Here is a 20,156-nt window from a genome sequence, read left to right on the forward strand (position 1 = left end):
AAATATACCTGCTATATCACCAAGGCTCAAATAAAGGTGCTGGCTATAACCCCAAATGGCCCCTGTTGAGAGACAGCTTTCACTCCTATGTCCCAATCCAATTTCTAAAAAGTCAATCAAGAGCACCATCTTATGCTTACCTTTGTCAAATTCAGACTGCTGCAGAGAGATTTCTTGGTTGCTGCCCTTCAGAACTGCTAAAGGCATTTCAGCAGCTCATGAACAGCTAAACCAAAGTGTTTTGTCACTCAATTCAGTGTAACCCATGGATGGGGACTCTGTGGCCCTCTAGATATTGTTGGACTTCAACTCCCATTACACCCCAGCCAATGACAAGGAATAATGAGAGCTGTGTATCGGCAATATTCAAAGGGCCACAGCTTCAACATCACTAGTGCAATTGCTAAATATATATTAGTTTTCAGCATAGTTGCCTACATTGTTCCAATTCTGCAGCTGCTTACAGCTGGGAACTCCACTGGCAGCGCTGCAAGGGTTGTGGGTTATTATGAAAACAGTAGCAGGATGCCTCCCAGAAACCTCCAGCCAACATCATCTTCCTGTCCAATGACCTGGCCGGACACATGAGTTGGAAACAGAAGTATATAAATGTGGGCTAGAAATGGGCTCCGCTGCAAACCTAGTCTCTCATGAAATTTCCTGGCAAAGAGCTGTAAGCATATCATGTGGCCCTCTGGGAGAGGTGAACAAATGTTAAAAATGCTTCAGATGTTAACTAAATGTTAACTAAAATTAGAACAAACCAGATTCTTCATTTAGAACAACGTATATTAACGTTCATGAGAGCAAAAACTGTTTGCGGAGCATTTTTCTTTCATTTTCACATTTCTTAGCATTTTTGTATCCACGTATGACCATATATAATAATAATATGACTCTATGTAACAACAACAACAAGTACCAGTACTTAAACATATACAGGGCATGTATATACTATTAAAAATACATAAAATTGGCTGCCCATTATTACCATAAGGAGTTCAGGAGTGTTGTTACTTGCCATAAACTTTTAAAAAATAATAACCCCAATGAAAGCCATTTTGCTATAGTGCATGAAATGTTAAGTTTCAATAATGGAGAATGAGGCTAATATTCCCATTTGAAGCTCATCCATTGTTCTTAGGTTAGTTACTATACCTGCATTTCAACACCTTGTTAAATGATAGTTCAGCATGAAGAAAATGAGCCAAGGTGAGCCTTGTTCTCCCCTCTCCTCCTTCAGGGCTGGCCACAAGGAAGAGTGTGGAAGCTTCTCATTCTGATTTTGATTAATCACAGGTAAACATTAAATCTGAACCCTTAATTGTGGTTCATCTTAACTATAGTTCATTGAAGCATGCCAGCTTCATAAGCCAAAGTTTGAAGTTGGCTTGCTTCAAATGAACCAGAGTTAATATTAACCACCGTTTGTCAGGTTTGGATGGCATGACAAGCTGTTATTTAAATAAAAATAATTCATGGGTTACAAAAGCACATACATCATCTCTGTTTTCAGATCATATAGTCCTTGGTTTACTGTGTATCAGCAGTGTTCAAGTGCATGCAGCCTGATTACTCAACAGTGCTTCTTCACTAGCATGAGTGAGAGCAACATACCACAACACGTCACTTATATTGGTAGCTGAAAAAGGTGCTAATGGATTTGGTTCTCTCCAAACAAACCATGATCTGAAGCCAAGGTTTGTTCTTGGCTTCTTGATTGTGAGTCGAGTGAAACAAACCACAAGTGCTGCTTTGGACATCATGGTAAGCCAAGGGTTGTGGGAGCCAATGGGAGCTAGAAGAAGAAAAGAAGAAGAGGAGGAGGAGGAGTTTGGACTTGATATCCTGCCTCCCCCAAGGAGTCTCAAAGCGGCTAACAATCTCCCTTCCCTTCCTCCCCCACAACAGACACTCGATGAGGTGAGTGAGGCTGAGATACTTCAGAGAACTGTGACTAGCCCAAAGTCACCCAGCAGCTGCATGTGGAGGAGCGGGGAAGCGAACCCAGTTCACCAGATTACGAGTCCACCGCTCTTAACCACTACACCATGCTGGCTATTGGACATCATATGCCACACCCTGCTCATTCACAGTAAGCCATGGTTTATGGTATACTGTGATGCCCAAAAGTACCCAATGACAAATGAAAACTAAAGTAGCCTGAAAGTGTTCCCTTAACTCATGGATTGAAATTTGTACCCACCTATTAATCAATCAAAGCTTCATTTAAGTGGTCCACTGATTAAAATATAGTGGTGGTAAGGGGCACTTGTTAGATCCTGTGGGACAGAAGCATTAAATATACCATTCACACAGGCATGCAACCAATTCCACATGGCTCTAAGCTGCTACCACTGATGTAGGAAGATTAGTAGAACGATTCTGAGCAAAGAGATTCTCAGAGTTCCACCACTGTGCCACTACTACAGCTTAGAGATATTGAAATGGTTATGTTGTTCTTGTTGTTTAGTCATTTAGTCGTGTCCGACTCTTCGTGACCCCAAGGACCGGAGCACACCAGGCCCTCTTGTCTTCCCCTGCCTCCCGCAGTTTGGTCAAACTCATGCTGGTAGCTGCGAGAACACTGTCCAACCATCTCATCCTCTGTCATCCCCTTCTGCTTGTGCCCTCCATCTTTCCCAACATCAGGGTCTTTTCCAGGGAGTCTTCTCTTCTCATGAGGTGGCCATTGAAGTCTCAGCTTCATGATCTGTCCTTCCAGTGAGCACTCAAGGCTGATTTCCTTAAGAATGGAGAGGTTTGATCTTCTTGCAGTCCATGGGACTCTCAAGAGTCTCCTCCAGCACCATAATTCAAAAGCATCAATTCTTCGGCGATCAGTCTTCTTTATGGTCCAGCTCTCACTTCCATACATCACTACTGGGAAAACCATAGCTTTAACTATACGGACCTTTGTTGGCAAGGTGATGTCTCTGCTTTTTAAGATGCTGTCTAGGTTTGTCATTGCCAGGCAGGCGTCTTTTAATTTCGTGACTGCTGTCACCATCTGTAGTTCATGGAGCCCAAGAAAGTAAAATCTCTCACTGCCTCCATTTCTTTTCCTTTTATTTGCCAGGAGGTGATGGGACCAGTGGCCATGATCTTCGTTTTTTTGATGTTGAGCTGCAGACCATATTTTGCGCTCTCCTCTTTCACCCTCATTAAAATGCTTATAGTTGCTTTTAAATAAAATAAATACTCTTAAGGTGCTATGGGGTGGGAGTGTAGAGTTTTCTACATCTCCTACAATCTACAATTCCAGATGGAAAAAGAAAACCAATTCTTTTACAGGGTAGGCAGTTCAGGTCACAGGGGTAAAAAGTACATTCAAAGACATGGCAGCATGCTTTTTTGGTTGATTACAATAGATGTTGGAAATTGTACATTTTCTCCTTGATGCATATTCAAATCTCAATCCAGGTTCTATTCATGGAAAAATGCTTCATTTTCTAAGCACTCGTGACTTCCCACAAATTTAGATCATACAGATGGCACATAGAGGCATTGTTTGCATGCACACGGATTTTCTTTTCCATGAGATACTAATCAGTATATTTTGCTTCACCCATCTGTTCCTTGTTGAATATTAAGAGGCTCTACCTAGCCACTGCCGTGATAAAAGAAGGCAAATGTGCTTTGCTCCAGTTCCCCCTGCAATTAGCATGGTATAAGAAACTAAAGAGCAAACATCACAGAGCCCAACACTGAACTATGATAAATCATAATGCTTCTGAGTTGCAAAAAGCAATAAAGGTGTCATTGCTTCTTAATGATACATAGATAAGAGAAAAAGAAGTTCACTAAGACTGCAATCTAAACACATTGAAGCCTGAAGAAGAAGCCAATGCAGTCCATGTTACAGTCATATATGGGGTGTTATGTTGATATAATGGGAAGATGGGTATGCTTGTATCCAGAAAAAATCTATAGGACTTGAATTCAAGTTTTAAAAGGGGCATAGATAGGTAGCCGTGTTGGTCTGCCATAGTCAAAACAAATTCCTTCCAGTAGCACCTTAAAGACCAACTAAGTTAGTTCTTGGTATGAGCTTTCGTGTGCATGCACACTTCTTCAGATACCAAAGAAGTATCTGAAGAAGTGTGCATGCACACGAAAGCTCATACCAAGAACTAACTTAGTTGGTCTTTAAGGTGCTACTGGAAGGAATTTTTTTTGTTTTAAAAGGGGCATAGTTATACATAACATTCTTGAGACTGCATCTGAGCACCACAGTCAAGTGAATAGTAATTTGCATGGGGCAAAAAGCTTTCCTGAAGTGGATTGCTATGACTATAGATGTAAGACGTTGCTTTGCAGAAATGTGCAGGGTGTAATATGAGGTAGCCTGAAGCAGGGGTGCCAACCTGCCCCTTGAGGGACTTGCCCCTTGAGGGGGCGTGATCATGTGACGTGTCACGTGATGCATCATATGATGCCACCCAGCATGTGCTGGGCAGGGGTGGGATGCATGGAGGCTCGTCCCAGCCCCCGCCGGGCTGCTGAGCTGCCAGATGGGGGAGCTGAAGCCCCCTCCTTCCCCTCTACCAGACAACGCTGGCCTGAAGCATGTTGTCCAGAGGGGTCAGAGGTTCCCAGCAGAATCCCCTTTTCCTTCTTGACAATCATCTGTTCAGTGACAGTGGGAATACCACAAACATCTGGACAAATGTGTTTAGGATGGGGATAATTAGGGTTAAATGACTCCAACCATCACTAAGTTTCCAAGTAATAAATTACAGCCAAGTCTGCAACACATTTACCCAAAGTAGGGATTGGCAAATAGGACAATTTTTCTACCTCTCCATTTCTCATTTTTCCAGTGGAGAAGTTCAGTTCTTCACATTTCCACATGAGTTTGCATTTTATTTTATTTTTTAAGTATCATGAAACTTAACCAGCATTTTTGCATGGATTTTCTTCTAATGTACACATTTGCATGCAATTCTGCCCAATATACCCATTTTTATTTTTATTTTTATTTTTATTTTTATTTTGAGCAAGCCAATTTCTCCACAGTACAACACAGTGTTCTAAGTTACTTTCAGATTGTGTGTGTGTTTTATTCTGCATTTTTGTACTCATTACTTTGCTGAATTGCATTGCAAACTTCATAGAACTCTCAAGTTCAACCAATAATTGTGTTTCAGTCCTTGCATTGTAATGGAAATTATGAATTAGGCGCATAGCTTCCCCTTTAAATGTGAACCAAGTCAAATTTCTTCCCCATCCCTAGTCTTAAATATTAAGTTGGTTTTTCACCTCATTCTCCATTTTGATTGATCCACTATGCATTCAGTCTTGCTTCTCAGTAGTGTGCCCAGGATTATATCCTAAAGACTATTGCATAAAAAACAAAGCTAGCACTGTAGGTCTGGACTGTATTCAGGAGAGAACTACAGTGAATTCTTATTCCCAGGTGACCATAACTTTATGATACCCACTGCATTCACACAACTCCTGTAAATTTGTAGGCAGACCTTGAAAACATATTAGGTAAAAAAGTAATGTCTGGTATGGTTCATCTTGTACTGAGATTATTCATTTGAGAATAAACAAATCAGTTAGCCTTGTTAATGGAGGTTCTGTTGACCATTGTGCGTTGTGTGTGTGCTTTTTTAAAAAAGGCCATGTTGCTGATCTTTATATGTGTGTTGTTAAGGAACAAGCATTCTACCAATGACGCACCACCACCAACAGGAAAGGCATGCTAAGTGTATTTTGTGACTCATTTCAATTTGCTATCTAGTGCACTCACAGTTTGCTTATTAGCCTCAGCGTCAGTAACTAATGGATACTCAGTAGGAAGCAATTTTTCATCATGAATGTTTGATGGAGAAATGGAAATGGAAATTGGGAAGATCTAGTCAATGGCAAATCATATAAAGGCTGGCTAAAAAAGGAGCATACTTTGTGTGTGCGTGTATGAGGGAAACAGACAGAAAGTTATTTTAAACATTTCAGCCCCCTTCCTTGAAATATTTTGCTATTCAACACAAAACCATCTATATATGTGAGATGAGTCAGAGAAAGACAGAGATAAGGAAGAAATGTGTGGTCAAGCACGTTAAGCTGTAATACCACAGAGATAGCTTTCTATAATAATAATTTTAAAAAGCAAAAGAGAAAGAGCAGAAGCTCTGAATTTGCAGCAACTCATTCCAGACAGAAGAGGAGCATGCAATTCCTGTTAGTGCCTCCTCCACCAACAGAAGCCCCTCCCCCACCCTAATGCTAATTGACATACAGGGATGGAGGAGTTACCAAGACCCTGGCCTTAAAACTCACCTCTCCATTTGCCACATCACAAATAACTCACACCTTATGACTTTCACAAGTTCCCAAGGACCACGCTCCTGTATGGGGAAAAAACTTTCAAGGGTCACATGGCTATGGTGGGCGGAGTCAAAGGCAAAAGTTGGCATAGCAATGAACGTGATTCTTAGTTCTGTGCAGCAGGCTATATTCTGGTCACACAAAGTCAGAGGTTTCTACACACACGCACACACCCTCTAAGAACGTCTTCCAAAGCAAGCAAGAGGCCTTGAGGTTCTTTGACAATCAAGCGGCGTATAGATGTTATGAAATAAATAACTAAAATGGTCACAGTTCAAGGACACAGTCCTACCACAGAAAAGCACTCAAGAAGGGTATGCAGTGCTGGTGAGGGATACAGCCTGGGGAGAAAAATGGCCTAGGGATGGGAATGGCCTGGGAAGAGTCCTGAGGGCCAAAGAGATGTGCCGGGGGCCACATTTGACACCCATACTGGGCCTGAGGCTACCCACCTTTGCACCACATGATAGCTAATCACACAATTTATGTATTGCGTGATTGGGGAATTCTGTAGTAACCAAAGTTACATTTGTAAGCTCTGTTACTTCAAATTTTGTGCTTTGCCTAGTGCTATCTGAACTCCATGTGGCAACCTCCCTCGAGAAAGGAGGGAGCTAGTTAACATGACTGGATTTGGGCATTTTAAGATTTAGACATTTCCTTGTCAATAACACTTGAGAGGTATCTAAACACACTCATTGAGGGTTCCAGCTTAATGATGCCTCTGATAAGGAACAACATTGTGTTTCAGTCAAAACTTTTCACAGAGATAATTAAAAACTTTACTTAAATCTTTCACTTTAACCTGCTTCTGAATAAACTGTTGCCTCCTAGAATGGCTGTTTTGTTCTGCTAAGTCAGTAAAGCACTCCCAGTCCCTTCTAGGGTCTTTACTTTCCCCTCAGGCTAGTCATCTGGTTTGCCCTGCCTAAGCCCTGCCTAGGCACTTTCTAAGCTCCATCTGACAGTTTAACTGTCAGGCTCTAACTTTTAAGTGCCTCCAGAATGGATGACACACCACCTGGGTCTGATCGCTTCTAGGTCTTCAGGAGGCAGGCCCAAGGTCCGTCCATCACACTCCAATTAACATTACACTATTCGTGTTTTAATAGGCCTGAGCTTCAATAAGTCTGCCAAAGGTGGCTGAAGGGCTTGCTTTGCCTGTGTTTAATGGATTTTTTATACTATTTTAATTCTATTAGTGTTTAATTACACCTTTTCTATGTTTTTAGCTTGTTCTGTTTTATCTGTGGGAAAGACATGATGATGATGATGATGACAATGTGTTTTATAATGATGATGATGATGATGATAATAATGTGTTTTAGAAGATGTGACCAACATAACACATTTATATTAATTTATTAAATAAATATAACAGTAGTGGTAGCAGTGATTGGGGTAGTAGTAGTAGTAATAACAACCACAAGAATTTATCTGTAACTTGGATTACTATTTCCTCTTCCAGCTCTATGTGCTTTTCAAGACTTTGATTAATTCTACTATAACCACTTTTGATAAAGGTCCTTTAGAAAAGTTAAATCTGTGTGTGCACTCTTTCTGTCTCTCTATGAGGAATAGAAGTGACCAGCAGCACTTCCTCAAAAATCCAAAAACATCCACAGGCCTAAATAGGTTGGTGATCCCTGCAATGAAGTGTTTAATTAATCACTTTGCCTGCCTAGGCTTCTGTTGGTCTGTGCAGTTTCATACACATGTCCGCCAGAATACAGTAACCAAATGGCTTAGGGGGATCCATTAATTAGTGTGATCTTTTAGCAGAGTACCGAGGAAGGCCAAGGAGTTGTACGCACAGCCAATTTTAATGACTTTGCATGATCTGCCCCAAAGGATAATTCCAGAAAATCTACGTCATGCAAATCATTTAAAAAATGACTTTGCATCTATAAAAATGAATGATTCTGGCATTTGATTATTTATAATATTTGGAGGAGGGAAACAATGTCAGTCTAATGTCCATTACAAAGCACTGCAATATGTTAAAGCACTGTTGTTGCAACCTTTCACATTATGACACCCATGAAAGAAGAGGAACTCTGACATTTGAAAGGAAACGACCAGCTGCAGGTGTACAGTTGAAGCCGACCATTATTCATTCTACTACCAAAGATGACCCTCCAACACTACTGTTATTTTTTCAAACTATATTATAAGCAGGACAGCAAGGATTAATGCTGTTTGACTGCAAGGTCACCCCATAGGCAGGTGCTAGATAATATTTGTCCACCCACCCACACACAGCCACAGTCCTCTTCAACTTCCTTCCTGTTACAGCTCAGAATCAGAAATTAATCATTTAGAATTGTATTATACTGTTTGCTGATGTGTTCTTTTTCCTTTCTTCAAGTGGAGATTAGGGGAGATTATGCAGTAATAAAAGCAAACTGGTTTTTTTTAATACTGGGTAGAGCTACCTGTTCATTTCCAGCACCATTGTAATCAAAAGCCGGTAGATCTGTTCCCATTGACTACAGATTTAGGGTACAGCCAAAGTGGTTTTTGACATGACTGGAAGCACTGCCAGCCAGTTGGGCCAGTCACTGTTAGGAGGGGTGTACATGTCACTTCCTGCTAGTTTGCATAGGGTTGGTGGGACTTCCTAAAATGTTCAAATTAATTGTCACACAGCTCTAATTATGGAGCTCAGTCCTTCCATTTCAGTACCTCTTAGACTCACAACGGGTTGACTCCAAGTAGCTTCTACTCAGAAGTAGACCCATTGAAATTAATGGATCTTAGTTAGTTATGGCCATTAATTTCAATGGGTAAACTTTGAATGTGACTAACATTGCACCCAATGCAAGTGCAACAGAAGAAAGAGAGTATAGTGACAGACAAGAGGATTAACCTAAAAATAAATAAATAAAACAGATGTGTTTTTGATTCAATGCCCTTTTAAAATGTGTTTGGTGGGGTTTACTGTGTTGTTTTTGTTTTTGTTTTTATTATGTATTAGGTATAGGGTGGTATACAAAATATAATAATAATAATAATAATAATAATAATAATAATAATAATAATAATAGTTTCAGCTTTTTGCTTCCTGAAATGGATCCTAAATTGCACGCAGTCAAACATACACACATGCCTGAAACAGAAACCAAATGCTAATTCCCTGCTATGGAAAATGCTTTAAAAGATCTTGCTGCACCATTCAGGCTGCAGTCCTGAACATATTTATTGGGAGTAAGCCCAATTTAATACATTAAGCTTTCATTCTAAGTAAAAATGAATGGGATTGTATTATTATTATTATTATTATTATTATTATTATTATTATTATTATACACTTGTATAATTTTGTATTTCAGTATACTAAATTTCAGCTGATGCAGGTATGAAAGGGTAAACCCAATTGCAGACCAAAACTATTCTGGCATTTGATTTTTAGCAGTGTCAGCACAGAGACGTCCATCTTCCCAAACAATGGAGCTCTAATGGCTAGTGTGCACTACTACTGGCTGTGTGCGCCATTTTGTTCTCTTTGCTTATGGCAGTATATGATGGCATTGGGCTTGTCCAACTTTCTTCTGCAGTTGTATGCAACATTCAGCTTCTTCTCATGGTAGAGAATCATCCCCCATTTTCAGGCTGGTTCCACAACAGAGGAAAGTATGTTGTAGTCATTAGAGTATGGCTGGAACCAATGAGAATGGCTCCCACCACTTCAGAATGTACACTAATGCATGGAAGAATCAAACTGGCAGTACAAGAAGCTCATGTGCTGTCCTATCCTTTATGAGGCTGAAGTTTCTTCCTGATTTCCCAAGCTTACTAGAAACTTCTAAGGTAACACAGATTAGGATCCCAGTCTTTACATAGGAATATAATATCAACTTGATTGGGTCAACCAAAATCCTGTCATCCAAAACTGAGAATACTGGTTGCTGAGAGGAAGCATACAATAAAAAAACCAAAGTATTGCCAGAGATGGCATAAAGGGAAGGCTTCCCCTAAACTGTGCAATCCAGCTGAAATGTGCACTTAGACTTTGACCCATGATGAACAGTGAGATGGAAAAAGAAAGCATGTTGCAGAAAAAATTAAACCTTAAGCAGTTCTTAAATAACTAGACGATGCTGAAGCTAAGGAAATATGCTCAATTTAAATAATGCTTCTTTAAATTATTGTTTTAAAATGTTTACACTTCGTTCTGCCCTGTAGCTGTAAATAAGAAAGAACTTTCAGGCCACCAGACTTTTAAAAGTTTGGAAGTTTAGCCAAGAGAGTATATCGGACAAGGTAGTTTTCCATGCACATTACAGGCAATGGCCAGAAAATGAAACATCTGTGGAAGGCTAGACCCCTTTTTCTTCTTCTTCTTTTGCTGAAGGCATAGGGATGGCATGGAAATTAATTTAGCTTGTATTTTTATGCAGATTTGCCAAATTCGCCCTTCCTGAAAAAGTGCCCCAATCCTTTAAAATTCAGACCTCTCTGAATTTTGCAATGTGTTTCTCCTACTTAATGTGTGAATTAAGAAAGAGCAGAGGGCCAGCTTAGAGCTTGGGAAAGGACTTCTGATTTGGGGGGTCTGATTTTGGCATGATTTGTTGTGGACAGGAGTGCTATGTGCCTTTGCCATGCTTACCTTCCATATTTTTGAATACAGTAAATCCAAGCATGAAAAACTGCTGCAGCTCTCCAGTGACCCTTCTTGCTGAAAGGAACCCAGTCTAGATAAGCACACTCTCTCTCTGAAGCTTATTTCTACCTAAGGACAGTGAAGCAATATGTCAGCGACTATCTGGGCACAGAACAATATCTGAAGAATATTCAACAGCAAAAAAAAAAAGTTACAAAAGGAACATTTTGTAGAATTTCTGAAAACAAATCATTTTCGGGCCAGCCAGCAGACTTCCTGGCAGTGCTAATAAATTTCCTGTTGGCTTTCGGTGACCAGATGTAATCCCTGTAGTGTATCAGAGGCCTGGCTGGAGGCAGAGAGCAAGAAGTGGCAACAGCAAGTGTGGTTGAAGGTGGGAACGGTGCCAGCTGAGGAAGGGAGACGAATGGCAGGCGCTGTCCTTCTTTGGCCTGTGACCACATAGGCCACGAGCTGCATACTTCTAAGCCCCATTAATTTCAACAGGAGAGTTAAGGATGTGCTGAAGTCTTTCCCATTGAAATACATGGGACATAAAACTGCTCGGAAGCCTGCTAATAAAAACTACATGGGTTTTGGGCTCAGCTTTGATAAATTTGGCCACTCCTAGCAAGGACATTGCATTTACTGAAAAGGTTTTAGAAAAGACAGCATAGATTTATATGAGAATTTAGTTTAGTCACCCACCATATACAAGGACATAATTCAGGCAAATTATGTGTTGCTTCTTGTCGGGAATTTCTTATAAACCGGAGCTGACTATATTTGCAAAACGTGTAAGATCCTGGCCTTCTCCATTCCCAGATAAAACTAAATGCCTCTGTTCGGTGAGCTTTTTGTCATTCCATCTTGGGATGGGGAGATAGCAAGGTTGATTTGGCTGCCAATCTTCTCTGTAAATATGTCAAAATGCAGACTGTTAGACTTGGCTATTACATGTTGACTAAAGAGGTGGACTAGCGTAGGGAAATAATAAATACAAAGTGAGGTCTACTTGTCTTGGATGAGATTTTTTTTTCCAGCTTACTCAAATATGAGCTCCCCAGCTCTTTTTGGCACCTGTTAGGGAATGAGTAGCCAGAGTAAAGCAGAAGCCTGCTTTAGCACTTCATTCATATGCATCATTTGAAAGTTATGCATGCTTTACACTTTTTTCCAATCACACCAGGCATTTGGAGATGAAGGAAGATCATACCAGGGCCCAGAAAGGAACCTTTCTCCCATTTCAAAAGGAATGGGGAAATTATATTGCCTCCCAGGAAGATCTCCAAATGGGAAAGCTCTGTCACTTTCTCTCCAAAGAGATTTAATACTCATTGCATTTTAATGATTTGTTGGATGCACATTTCTGGGTCCTTTGAACAGATGCAGTCTTTAAAGTCTGCACTGGTGCACTGAAAATCGCTTCGCATATTATTACTTTTTAAGGCGTATACATAATTGTTTATTCTTTTTTCAAATGGACACCTAAAAGCATGTGGATTCATTTATTTATACTAGTAATTACATGGGGTGTGCATTGGCTCTTTGTGGGAGCCAAATACTAAAGCAAATTGGGACACTTCAGTGTGCTTTCCCTTCTGCCAATTCCAAATGCAAGAATCTCCCCCGCTCCTCAAGTTAGATCATGGGTCCACAAGAGCTTTGTGTCACTCTGTTGCTCTATTGATTCTGTACCAACACAGGTCTACCTTTCCTGCATCTCTGTGTTTCTCTAGCCCAATGGACTTTCCAAGAAGTGAAGCTGTCCCAAATGCTGCCTGCAAAGCTCTGGATGTTTTGTTGTTGTTGTTGTTGTTGTTGTTGTTGTTGTTGTTGTTGTTGTTGTTAAAACATAGCAAGGGGATATTTTTAAAATACAGTGGTACCTTGGTTCTCAAACAGAATGCATTCCGGGAGTCGAACTGTTCAAAAACCAAGGTGCAGCTTCCAATTGGCTGCTGGAGCATTCTTCAGCCAATCGGAAGCCACACCAGACATTTGGCTTCTGAAAATCGTTCGGAAACCGGAACACTCACTTCTGGGTTTCGATCATTCAGGAGCTGATTTCTTCGGGAGCCAAGGCATTTGAGATCCAAGGCCTGACTGTAGTTGAAAACTTCATATGTGTTTTTTAAAAGCAATGTTTAACAAAACAAAAAGGCACTACAAAGTGAGGAAATTAATCTGATTCTCATCTTCTGCCCCCAATGACAGGTGGAAAAGGTTGTTTCTTGAGCCACTAGTGGAATGTATACAACAACAGGGCACAACTTGGGGGCCACCAAAGAGAAAGTGTGCTGCTGTTCCTCAAACTTCTTAGGGTGATGGCACTGCCAAGCAGGGCATCTCTTTTTAGGGGCACAGAAGAAGCACTCTGCTGTCCAGAAGGCGTATCTGCTTCCTGCACGATATTGTAAAAGATCCAATGAACATCTCTCAGACTGTTTTATAGTCATTTGGACAGCCAATAGCCTTCTACTCCTTCCTAGCAAGCAGGCTATCTGGTTCATTTGCCTTGGGGAGAAACTGAAGTACTGCACCTCACTGCTGAACCCATACTTAGATTTTTTACAGTAATATACAAAATGGTGGCTGTTTCTCATGTGTGTGGACAATTCATGCAAAACCATGCATGGTGAACAGAGAACCAGCATAAATGTGGCAGCCGTGTGCATTATGAAGTTGACAAGACACAGTGACATTAATATGACATAAACATGTGCAGTATAACATAGATTAAGAATTCAGGAGAGGGAGAATTCGTTGGTGCATATGGGCCATTAATCCCTTCTTCCTTTCTCTCTCTCTCCTGCTCTCTGTTTTATTGCAACAATAAATGTTTGATGGATTTCACTGAAGAGGATGCCCACAATCTCGTTTCACTTAGACAATTACAAATATGCAATATTGTGTGTTCTGTTTGAGTCACCGGTGGTGGAACGGAAGTGTGACTTAACAAGCTATTCATGTGTACTGGAGAATGTTTGTTTCACGTTGAGACTCAGCTTCCCTTGGCACATTAACGTAATTGCTGGAATTGAAATGACAAGAGCTGTCCACATCTGAGAGTAAAGGTCACTTTTTGAAAATCCTTTGAGGAAACAAAAGGCTTTATTCATCCCGGGTTGAAATTTTTGTGATTCACTTTGCCTTCGGATGGCACCTGGCAAATCAGGACATGACAAACTTTATCCTGCTCAGATCAAAAAAGATACAGCTCATATACAAATGAGCAGCCAATATGCCAAGAGAGCTGGGTGGCAGAAGAATATGCCTTGGATATTGCTCCTCACACTCCCTCTGTCCATGGGAGCAGGGGTGCCTCTCTACAGTGATACTGGGTCTTCAAAGTCTACCAGGACAAGTGTTTTTTTTAATATAAAAAAAACCCTACCTGTTTTGATTTCAGCCATTCTCTTCTTATTTCACTTATTTAACAATATTTATATGCCACTTGACTACAAGAAAACCTCTAAGTAGTTTACAAGAAATACTAAAATTATCAATAAAAACAGTTAAAAGCAAGTAATTATAAAGTTACCGTATTTATGTGAATCTAATGTCCCATCCAATCTAATGAACACCTCCATTTTCAAAACCTTGAAACCAAATAAGTATTTGCTGGCGAATGTAAATGCACCATCAAATCTAATGTGCACCCTAATTTTCACAAAGCAATTTACCCAACATTTGTCTGCCTTACATTCGTGTAAATACGGTAATTAAAATCAACAGTAAACTAAAAAGAGATTAAAGCACACCAATATCTAGGTGTCTGGATAGACTTGCCTAAACAATAATGTTTTAAGCAGGCCCTGAAGAAAGTACAGCAGAGACTCCTCCTGCCTGGTGTCAAGAAGCAGGGAATTCCAAAGTGCAGGCGCTGCCACACTAAAACACTGATTTATTACATGGCCGGGTAACAAATTGGCTGGCAGGGTCTCACTCCTCTCCCCATTTTTGGCAGTGGGAAGATGTCGTGTTTGGAGATCCAGTCACAGGATCTTGTTATCCAAGTTTAATTCTTGAAGGAGAAAAACAGAGTGAACATGGAGGCCCCTTCCTATTTCTTTCCACTCTGTGGGAGCTTCAGATAGTTCCCTAGGCACATCTTTCATCAGGAACCCAGCATCCTTCTTGGCAGGCACAATCCTTAGGGATTTTGGATAGAATCTCAAGGCACAGAGTAAGTTGAGACTGCTTATCTATCAGAGGTTCTCTCCAGGAATATAAAACAAAGTTGAGATGCCTGGTGCAAGAGTTGTTTTTATAGCATGCTATGGTGGGGGTGTGCTGTGGGTTAAACCACAGAGGGTAGGACTTGCCGATCAGAAGGTCGTGGTTCGAATGCCCGCAACGGGGAGAGCTCCCGTTGCTCAGTCCCTGCTCCTGCCAACCTAGCAGTTCGAAAACACGTCAAAGTGCAAGTAGATAAATAGGTACCACTCTGGCGGGAAGGTAAACGGCGTTTCCGTGTGCTGCACTGGTTTGCCAGAAGCAGCTTAGTCATGCTGGCCACATGACCCAGAAGCTGTATGCTGGCTCCCACGGCCAATAAAGCGAGATGAGCACCGCAACGCCAGAGTCAGTCACAACTAGACCTAATGGTCAGGGGTACGTTTATGTTTACCTTTACCTTTACCATGGAGGGGGAGGTGACACTCAAGGTAGTTTCCTGTCACCCTGACTGACAATTAGTTCTGTCAGAAAGTCGTTTGAGGAGGGTTCTGCAGGTCCACAGATGTCACTCCCAATACAATTTTTAAAGGGGCTGCTAATGGAAAGGAGTACTTCTCAAAGGCCAGATTTGACCCAGGCAACTACCCTAGTGGAAATGGGGCTAGCTGTTGAGGAGGACATACAAAAAAGGACTCTGCACATATGCTCCAATCTGGTTTGTGGCCAAAGGCTGCAATCAAGTGGTACAAGTCTGCAGGCAACTATGTGATTCTGTCCCAGAGCTCTATGTGCCATAGCATAGCATAGCATTATACGTCCATGGGCACATGAAACCTTCAATTGCAGCTCTGACCAAGTTTCATATCCGTTGAACCTTTCCTTATGTTGCACAAAGGGCTCACACCATGATAGTCTATTTTATTTTTAACAACAATGAAAAAAGTCTGGCCTTCAAAAATTGAATAGTGTTACCCTCAGTCCTTCAAGTACTTCCCTAGCAAGTTGGCTTCCACCAGGCTAAGTTACCTTACAGGCAAAGTGGTTCACTTAGCACAAGCTTTCTTATTTCATTATTTTTCTTTGCTTTTGAATGGGCTGTAAAATACTGTGAATGAATATAAATTAGATACTTTTAAAAAAATAAATCACAAAACAATGTTTTTGTCGGCAATGAAACGGCCTGCATTTAATCAAAGGACAAATTCCCTTTTCCTCTATTTTACCATAGTGGGGGAAATCTGGAATATATATATATATATATATATATATATATATATACACAGAGAGAGAGAGAGAGAGAGAACCCAAACAACCCAAACACAGCTATTATAGATAAGAAACTAAGCAGTTCAGTGGCTCATATAATGGCAGCTTTTTCTTCCACTGTTATCAGATTTCCTCCAAATGTTAATTAAAAGAGAACGTAAGAGGGTAATCCAATAATGACCCAGTTGCCAGCTTCCTTAAACCAGAGAGCAAACAACACTGCAGACTGTTTGAGGAAAGGGCATTCAGATTAATTAGGAATGCAGTTGATCTTACTTTGAAATGTAATGTTTTGGTGGTATGATAAACTAACCACCCTCCTGGTCAGGAAATATTTTGATTTCCCTGTCATCATAACCGATTGAAAACAAATTGTTCAGAAATGGCTGACTGGGAACCAACTTTATCATGTTTTAACAAGGTGCTTATACAAACAGTCCGAAGACTCGAAGCAAACTCTGTGAGCAGGGCATAGCAAAAGGGATAATGCGAAAGTAAAATAAGAGGACATAAGCCCCATTTATTCCCACCATTATTCTGAAACATAAAAGCACACTCCTTTTCATTGATGGACATCTCATGGAGAGTCAGGATTCAAGTGTTTGGAACTAAGGCTGCCATCCAGGCTGTACTTACCAGGAAGAAAGCCCCACTGAATCGACTAGTGGCTAGGGCATACTTCTGAGTAGATAAGGTTCATATTGTGCCATGAATGTAACACCTTGGGTCCCCGTTTCTAGGATGACCATTTGTTTTGTCCCTGACACTGAACATCACATTGGCTAGGACAAGCCTGAGGAACCATCCCACACAACTCCTGAACCTGGATGAAAGAGTGCAGGCCCTGAAACCACGTCGGTGAGATGCCAGAATACTTGCCTCCAAGGGCATCACACTCTATAGAGCTAGTGCACAAGGTAAGCAATGTGCCTGGCACAAATACCTAGAAGGACAATGGGGTGCTGGGCTCCTGACTAGAAGCCTGCCTCTTGAAGGACTGCCGTTTTTCAAGGAAGGGGGCAGAGCCTGAGAATGGGTTTCAGATGTCGATGCATAAAAGGCTTCAGCCTGGTCCCAGATGATGTCAGATCAAGTTGTTCATTAGGAGCTGTCCGTGGTGCTGCGATGCCCCCCCCCTTGCTGCACTGTGGCTCATGTTCAAAACCAGAACAGGCCAAAGTAACATCCGCCATTGCCTTGCAACACTGTAATGTCTGCCATGAAATCCTCCATGCTTCAGCCTATGTGCTTATTTCACAGAGTGGCATTGCATAGGATCAGGCCATATGTCAACAAGCAGTGTTTTTATGCTAGGTGGAAAGCTTTTCTCGCATCCGTCTAATATGAGCAGGTATGGCAGCTGTTTCTGAATGTACAAGAGCACAGGACACTTAGTAATCATGACTTCAACATCTGCTATACTGTTTTGCAAAATCACCCAGGGAACATTTCCATGTTTCATGAAATGATCAAGCAAATGAAGCATATTTTTTCACATAATAATTCTGACATAACAAGTTTTCCTTTGTGCAAACCAAATTCCATGCACTCTGACATTAGGGTCTGGGTGAAAACATGGATTTTTCTCAAATCAAACTTCCTCAAGTCACACTGCTGTATTTAGGGCTCGTTCCAACAAAAAACAGCTTGCTTCAGGATTTTGCAAAGACCAGTAGTGGACCTTTTTAAACTTTTAGCAAAAGACAGAGAAGATGGGATGTTCAGGCCAGTTATTTCAATTGCATTTCCAAACACTCTTCCTCCTCCTCTGCTTTACCCCAGTCATTAGAAAAAAGACCCAACAAGGTATTAGCCAAAAAATACTCAGGCTTGGACTTTGATAACTGCCACAGACAAGGGAATTCCATGCTTTTAAGCAACTGCTGCAAATAACTCTTAGTGTCTTCCTGCCATTCACTGGCTTGGCTACACTCTCAATTAATCTTATATTTTTAGTCTGGCCTGTAACATGTTTATGTTTTGCCTGCTGTTAGTCAAAAGAAAGAAGAGAAAATTAAGAGTCAGTAACGAACCCAACTTATTCCCCACCATTCCCCTTTTCTGAACAAATATGACTTGCTTTTCTACTGTCACCAGGGCTCTAAAGTTCAGAGAAAGAAAGAAAGAAAGAAAGAAAGAAAGAAAGAAAGAAAGAAAGAAAGAAAGAAGTACAAGAAATGTGTGTGTGTGTGTGTGTGTGTGGTATGTAATTAACTTCTAACCCTAAGACAAAATAAAGCTGTCCCACAATCTCCTTTATGTCCCAATAGAAATCACTCACAGTCCATAAATACGAAGCCATCCATCTCATTCGATGACATGATAGGAAGGATTTGGTTTTGAGAGTTTGGGTCACTGATAAACGTCAGGTCACCAACATGCATTCTTTCCCTTGAAAATGTATCTGTTTCACATTCTCCACCCTGGGTGGATCTCTGGACTGCTGCATTTGAGACCATACACTATGTAATATATAGTAATGCTATATTATTATAGCACTTACTATATAAAGCTGTACAATCAAATTGGAATATATTCTTTCGTACCACATAACATTATGCCCACATGTTCTGGAGGCTCTGGATTTGGGAAAAGAGGATACAATGTGAATGTTGTGCCCTTTAATTGATATTTATGGGCATAAATGTTCCCAGCAGATGAAGGCATTCCCCCCCCCCTCCTCCCTCAATCTCAGCCATGAATTCTCAAGCATCCTGGACTCTCTGCCTTAGATCACAACAAAGCTGAGCATGAAAGATGGAGGGGTGGTAGAGAGAAAAATTAAACTCTTTTAATTGCAATAAAATACATATCAGTGGTACCACATTGTCAGCTGCAACTTGCTAGATATGTGGCCTGTAGCTGTGCATTAATTTGATTCAATGTTGGCCAGGTCTTCTGTATTCTAGGCTTTTATAAATCTGTGTTGATTATTTTATTGTACCCTTCCATGATATTTTTCATGAGCTGGTTTCTAAATACTCTTATAAATTACTACTGAAAAATAAATAAATACTACAGAGGGAGGAGAAGCTTATCTCTTCCCTCCCCAGCACAATTGAAATGAAACTCTCCCCCATGCATGTGGCTAAGAGATAACGGGGACTTTTAAAATAAGGTTCCTACCTCAAGGGAAGTTTCTGATCATGCTGGGGGGCCACACCCCACTGCTTGTAATTAAGTCGGCGGAGGGGGAACCTAGGTGTGTAACTGTAGACTATGTATCCTGTGAACATCTCACGTGGACCTGAGAGCAACATTTAAAGACACCCCCCCTCCCCTGTTCCCTGGATAAATCTGTCAGTTTTGCTTTCTCTCAGTTTTTCACTTTACCAGTCTTAAATTCGGTTCACTCCATTTCTTAATCCATTTGCAAACTTCTTTTCAAAAGAAAGAAGTCCACAAGAAAAATGGTATGCACGTTTGCATGCATTTTTCCTTATATATCCATGTATGACATTGTTATTGTGTTTTTGTACACACTTCCTCCTGATATATGCTTTCCCCCTATTTTGTACACATTTTTGCTGGCAAAATGCCATCACAATATTCAGAGAAATGCAAATTTCAAAGGGGAGCTGTGTTTCAATTTGCGCATTGGTACGTGAAGTGTGAATTGGTGAATGCAAACTGAATTAATTTCTCCCTCATCCCTACTGTTCCCTCAAGAACAGTAAAACTTTCAAATAATATAATAAGACTCATACAAAGGATCCACAAGAGGAAGGAGCCTAAACGCTTGTTACAGTCGTGCAAATTTGTAGCA

General features: G+C 40.8%; 1 long non-coding RNA gene across 1 annotated transcript; it reads right to left on the bottom strand.

Moving 5' to 3' along the window:
- Positions 1 to 378: 378 nt before the first annotated feature.
- Positions 379 to 17,280, bottom strand: LOC309366393. The gene is made up of 4 exons (XR_014166683.1): positions 17,137 to 17,280; positions 7,136 to 7,491; positions 6,289 to 6,356; positions 379 to 1,798 (listed from the first exon to the last, which is right to left on the bottom strand). It is a non-coding gene; the product is annotated as an uncharacterized lncRNA (long non-coding RNA).
- Positions 17,281 to 20,156: the final 2,876 nt, after the last annotated feature.

Source organism: Podarcis melisellensis (assembly GCF_964234715.1).
Source record: "Podarcis melisellensis genome assembly, chromosome: 3".
In the NCBI taxonomy this organism is placed as follows: Eukaryota; Metazoa; Chordata; class Lepidosauria; order Squamata; family Lacertidae; genus Podarcis; species Podarcis melisellensis.